The sequence below is a fragment of the Schistocerca cancellata genome, chromosome 8, assembly GCF_023864275.1.
Source record: "Schistocerca cancellata isolate TAMUIC-IGC-003103 chromosome 8, iqSchCanc2.1, whole genome shotgun sequence".
In the NCBI taxonomy this organism is placed as follows: Eukaryota; Metazoa; Arthropoda; class Insecta; order Orthoptera; family Acrididae; genus Schistocerca; species Schistocerca cancellata.
The window spans coordinates 58,303,148-58,309,564 of record NC_064633.1 but is presented as its reverse complement, the minus strand read 5'-3'; the positions used below and the strand labels follow the sequence as shown (position 1 = coordinate 58,309,564).

Genomic DNA, 6,417 nt, shown 5'->3' with positions numbered 1-6,417 from the left:
AAAATAGAAACTTTTGAAATATGCTGCTGCAGAACAAAGCGAGAGATTGTGTGCGTAGAACGATATCAAATGGGAAGGTAATGTGTCTAATAGGAGAAAAAAGAAATTTATGGTGCAATCTAACTAAAATAAGGAATGGATTGTGTTGTGTACATAGTTACGCGTAGTCGCGCGTACACAAGTTTCCCACCAGAGCGCGCCCCGCTAAGCACAACATCGCAGGCGCAGCGCTCGTCCGTCTCTGCACTATGAGATGGCGCTGCCTTAGAGACGGACCAAATTCTGCTTCCGCCGATCCGCGTATTAATATGTAACACATGTGACTACATAGGCTTTCCCGGCGTAATAAGTAATAATATGTAACACAGCCAATGAGATTGTTGCTAACTTAGATCCTCGCGGATCACACTCGCGCAGTGATACATAAACGCACAAGGTATTATAACGAGTGTACAGACTTCTAATTAGTCAGTCTGCATTAGTCTGCATTTATCTGCACCTGTCTGTACCAGTCTACATTAGTCTGTACCAGTCTATAGTCAAGTTTCAGTCTGCGCCTAATAAGATTACCATATTGTACGTAGCCATGAAGATAAATGAATAGACACTTTGTCAAGTATCAGAAATATGTGAGAATAAGATTAACGTACCAAGACCAAAGGAACTTCAGATTGTCAATTGTAAACAGCATCCAGAATCAAGTTACGTAATGTCTATGCTTTTTATTATTTTAATAAATGTGTGTGAAAATTAATCAAGTTCTTTTTAAAGTTGGTCACGGTCAATCTGCTACTCTAAGCGTGCAAGTGGCATTTCTATCGTCTGACCTAATGGCAGAAGATAAACACGCCCCGATAAGACCACGAGACATATTGCTGACACTCGCCTACTTCGCTAGAGCGTGACGTCAAATAATCTGATGGTGTGTGTACCGAAGGTCTTACAGTACGCAACCACAGGTTGGTAGGACACATTCTGAATTATCAGGGAGTTATTATTTTGATAATGGAAGGAAGTTTTGGCGGGTAAGAACTGTAGAGGGATGCCAAGATGTTACGCAGGTTCAAATTAATATAGGTTGCGGTAGTTCTGCTGAGGTGAAGAGGCTCTCAGCGGACAAAGTAGCGTCGAGACCTGCATCAAACCACTCTTCGGACTGAAAACCACAGCAGCATTCGTTATCAAATTCTCCATGTTGATGCAGATTGTGGTAGGGATCGGGCCGTGTGAGTGACGGAGTGGGGGACTAGGAATGAGTGGGAGAGGAGTTGCCAGCGATAACCACCTCCCCACTCCTGAAAATGACCAACAAATTTCTGGTTCGTTCTTTTCCCGCTGATTCACGACAGACAGTAGCGGCCCGGTCTGAAGCTGCCACCTCACGCTGCGGTGAGTGCCTCACGGATGACGCAACACAGCTGCACCAGATATAAGCGCGCCGTGCGCCGTGCAGTGTCCAGTGGCCGCCGGAGCGGAACTGCGCGGTAGCGGTCGCCGTCCTGCCGACACACCAGGAACAAGCGAGCCCGAGGCGCCGCCGCACACCGGCGGACACGCCCGATTCTCAGAGTTGCACGGCAGAGCGCTGGCGTCCTGCCGCCTCAGACGGGGATTCCTGGGATCGCGCTCCGAAACACTTGCAGGTACTCGTTTCCATTCTCTCTGGTCCCTAATGACTTCAACGCACTTGGAGATTACTTCAGTGGCACGTGCATCTTAGAGTCCGTGATAAGAGTTGTTGCTGTTGCCTCAACGCCAGATAAGCGTCTTATCGTCGAGGAAGTTTCAGATATTTTTAAGCGGTACTCAGCAGTGCCTGTCGCTGAATTTGATTCTGCACCGTAAAAGATTTTAATTTTCGGAGCCCGTATTTCAATCCATTTATGACTGCCATTTGTTGCAGAATGAGATGTAGTGTTGCTCCTAAGCACTGTGGATGAAACGTGAAGTTCTCCTGAGGAAACTCCAGAATGCGGATGTCTACCGTATCCCGTGCAGTTGCGGCATGTCGCACATCGGTCAGACCTTCGAGACCGTGGAAGACCAGTGCAAAGAGCACGAGTCTTACATATGCTATCAAGAGCCGAACGGGCTCGCAGAACATGGCCTCGACACCAGTCAGCAGATGGAATTAACAATGCAGAGATCCCGGCGTAGTGATACTGAGATGTTGAAATTAAATCAGCCAGATACGTTATAAATAGAGAGTGAGGTTTCTTCTTGATTTGTACCTAGAACTTTGTTCTCTCACTGCTAAAACAGCGCAGGAACACATTTGGCGATACTTGCTCATCCATTCTCACCGTGATTATGAGTTTCTCCCGGCGTATTTGATGATCAAAATATCCACGGGTGTACTGTCGGTCTACAGTGTCCAAAGGGCACAATATTTCGGCGATCATACATGTCGCCATCATCAGGTGAACCGACGGACTGAGCTCCTGTGAACATGCCGGCACGGAGATCCGTACACTATGGCTGCTCAGGGGGAACTGGGTTCGGTCGCGGCGGCGGCCGATTTAAATAACCTCCGCCCGCGGCGGCACTGGTGGGGAGCGCCAAAGATGACCTCGGTTTGAGGAAGGCCGGCGTGTACCAGATTCCGTGTCAATGTGGCAGGTCGTATATAGGTCAGACGATGCGTACCGTCGAGGATCGATGCCGTGAACACCAGAGGCACACTCGACTGATGTATCCGAAGAAGTCGGCGGTCGCTGAACATTGTTTGTCAGAAAATCACGCAATGGAGTATGAACGCACGAGGATTCTGGTACAGACGTCGACATACTGGGACAGCGTTGTTAGAGAAGCCATCGAAATTCGCACCAATGACGACCTCATAAATCGTGGCTGTGGCTATAATCTTAGCAAGGCTTGGGAACCAGCGATTGGGTTAATCAAGAGTAAATCGAGCAAACGGCGGACAGAGCCATCACTCCGACGTCATCTCAGACGCCGTCGCAATCTGTTCCACCGCGCGACCGTGGCGCGGGGCGCGGACAGCGGAGGGAGCGCGCCGCGGGCGGAGGGTATTTAAATCGGCCGCCGCCGCGACCGAACCCAGTTACCCCCGAGCAGCCATAGCGTACGGATCTCCGTGCCGGCACGTTCACAGGAGCTCAGTCCGTCAGTTCACCTGATGATGGCGAGATGTATGATCGCCGAAATATTGTGCCCGTTGGACACTGTGGACCGGCAGTACACCCGCGGATATTTTGAACATTCTCACTAATTAACAACAGTCACGTCTAAGCCCGAAAGCGGGATCGTCAGTGAAATACAACATTTAACACTGAAAGGACTTCTATGAGGACACTAACGTACAGTCCGAACAGAACAGACCTCTTGGACGGAGGGAGCAACTATTTAATCAAACCTCGAATATTCCAGAATGCTGGTACTTACACAACCATCGAAAATTCCACAGTATACAAGCATTACACACATAAAATATTCCAGCAACCTTCCAGAAATGATCCATAATAAATAACTCCTGCTGGATGTGTTTGAACTGGCTACCAGTAGCGCAACAGGCAGCGAAACTGACCATCACGCCACAAAGCACGCAACACAGCTGGCGACAGTATTTCAGTACCCAGGACGTGGCGCGTAGGACATGGTTGTTTTTAGTTCGTAGTGACGCTAGTTTTATACCGCGTGTGTTTTATTTTCTGCGTACGCCGTCTTTTGTTTCCCCCTTACCGTAGCACTGCACACCGACGTTTTAAATCGCCCGTTTCACTTGTGCCTTGAAAATAACGGAGTGATGACCAGTCGAAATATCGGCTGTTGCCGACCACGTTAACATATTGCGTCCCCGTAAGTTATGTAAACATAACGTATGAAAGTTATGACAAAATTCTCCCCTCAAGAACAATTTACTTTGTATTTCCTGTCACATCTGTGTTTTCGTAAAGTTTCTTGGCACTTGATTGCATTTAGTTTCAGTCCAGAGAACTTTCCCTCTTCCGCTCTCTCCTACCCAGCACCATTGTTCTTTAAGGAATCGAACACCCATTCATTTCACGCACTTCAATTTTGTGGCGTCATATTCTCTGAAATATATATCGTACAATGACGCAATTCTGAAGGTACGTACAGCGGCATATAAGAATACTGCCTTCAGAATGTGGTACGAGTACAGTTAGTAGCGAAGAAGTTATGATTTAGAACGTCGCTCGTGATGATGTTTTACTGTATCAACAGCGAGAAGGTAGTAAGCAATAAAGGTTTTTTCTTTTCATTTCACTATTTTGTGAGGTGTGTGGTGAAAGGGGACGGGCTGTTAGTGAGAAAAATTTTCAAAAATGTTTGACATTACGTGTAAATTCTGCTGAAAGTCGCTAAGTGCTCTCAAATACTGGATAAATCTAATCAGAGTAATTTGCACTCGATGAGTTATGCTACATCAAGACGGTCGTACACAGTTCCTAACTTTGATACCTTACTTATTGCGTTCGACTTTTAACGTACAATTACGTCTCTTAATGGATAGTCCATTAGAACTACTGACGGCCTTGGGAGAGCCAGTCATGACAAAACTCTACCATCTGGTGAGCAAGATGTATGAAACAGGCGAAATACCCTCAGACTTCAAGAAGAATATAATAATTCCAATCCCAAAGAAAGCAGGTGTTGACAGATGTGAAAATTACCGAACAATCAGTTTAATAAGTCACAGCTGCAAAATACTAACACGAATTCTTTGCAGACGAATGGAAAAATTGGTAGAAGCCGACCTCGGGGGTGATCAGTTTGGATTCCGTAGAAATGTTGGAACACGTGAGGCAATACTGACCCTACGACTTACCTTAGAAAATAGATTAAGGAAAGGCAAACCTACGTTTCTAGCATTTGTAGACTTAGAGAAAGCTTTTGACAATGTTGACTGGAATTCTCTCTTTCAAATTCTGAAGGTGGTAGGGATAAAATACAGGGAGCGAAAGGCTATTTACAATTTGCATAGAAACCAGATGGCAGTTATAAAAGCCGAGGGACATGAAAGGGAAGCAGTGGTTCGGAAGGGAGTGAGACAGGGTTGTAGCCTTTCCACGATGTTATTCAATCTGTATATTGAGCAAGCAGTAAAGGAAACAAAAGAAAAATTCGGAGTAGGTATTAAAATCCATGGAGAAGAAATAAAAACTTTGAGGTTCACCGATCACATTGTAATTCTGTCAGAGACAGCAAAGGACTTGGAAGAGCAGTTGAACGGAATGGACAGTGTCTAGAATCAGGATATAAGATGAACATCAACAAAACCAAAAAGAGGATAATGGAATGTAGTCGAATTAAGTCGGGTGATGCGGTGGTAATTAGATTAGTAAATGAGACACTTAAAGTAGTAAAGGAGTTTTGATATTTGGGAAGCAAAATAACTGATGATGGTTGAAGTAGAGAGGATATAAAATGTAGACTGGCACTGGCAAGGAAAGCGTTTCTGAAGAAGAGAAATTTGTTAACATCGAGTATAGATTTAAGTGTCAGGAAGTCGTTTCTGAAAGTATTTGTATGGAGTGTAGCCATGTATGGAGGTGAAACATGGACGATAAATAGTTTGGACAAGAAGAGAATGGAAGCATTCGAAATGTGGTGTTACAGAAGAATGCTGAAGATCAGATGGATAGATCACACAACTAACGAGGAGTTATTGAATATAATTGGGGAGAAGAGGAGTCTGTGGCACAACTTGACCAGAAGAAGGGATCGGTTGGTAGCACATGTTCGGAGGCATCAAGGGATCACCAACTTAGTATTTGAGGGCAGCGTGGAGGGTAAAAATTGTAGAGTGAGTCCAAGAGATGAATAGACTAAGCAGATTCAGAAGGATGTAGGTTGCAGTAGGTACTGGGAGATGAAGAAGCTTGCACAGTATAGTGTAGCATGGTGTGCTGCATCAAACCAGTCTCAGGACTGAAGACCACAACAACAATAACAATTGTTAGTTTATGACAGCTCTTTAAATTCCGTCAATAATTATGGGACATACTGAAAATCAAACAATTGTCGCTCCTTCAAGCCTGTAGACAGGCGACCTGCGACTGGAACGAGGTAACCGGTTGACCTTTCATACCTTTGCTCGTATAAGGGGCGATCAAACAGTTTCCGTTCGATGGCTGCACTGCCCAGAATCGGTATGCCAATATGGTCAGACCACCGAGAGCAATTTGGGGGGGGGGGGGGGGGGGGGAAGGGGGGACAATCAGCCCACAGACACATGAGGTGTAAGTTATGCGTTTGGTAAAACACCGTGCACCGTGTCCTGGGCGAAGAAGTCTGTGACTGCCGGCTGCACATCCTCGTCCGACAGGAACCGTCAACCGGGCACGGCCTTTTCTAAGCGACTGAAGTCGTGATAATCGCATGAGGAGACATGAGGACTACACAATTTGTGCCTCTAGTGTCTCCCACTCACCC

The 6,417-nt window shown here is 46.0% G+C and overlaps 1 protein-coding gene across 1 annotated transcript in view; it reads left to right on the top strand.

The window, feature by feature from the left end:
- The first annotated feature begins 1,472 nt into the window (after positions 1 to 1,472).
- LOC126094441 (UDP-glucosyltransferase 2-like) overlaps positions 1,473 to 6,417 on the top strand; it is a 108,064-nt gene continuing 103,119 nt past the window's right edge. Inside the window, exon 1 of the mRNA XM_049908810.1 lies at positions 1,473 to 1,643. The gene's annotated coding sequence lies outside the window, so the exon portion shown is untranslated. The remainder of the gene's footprint in view (positions 1,644 to 6,417) is intronic.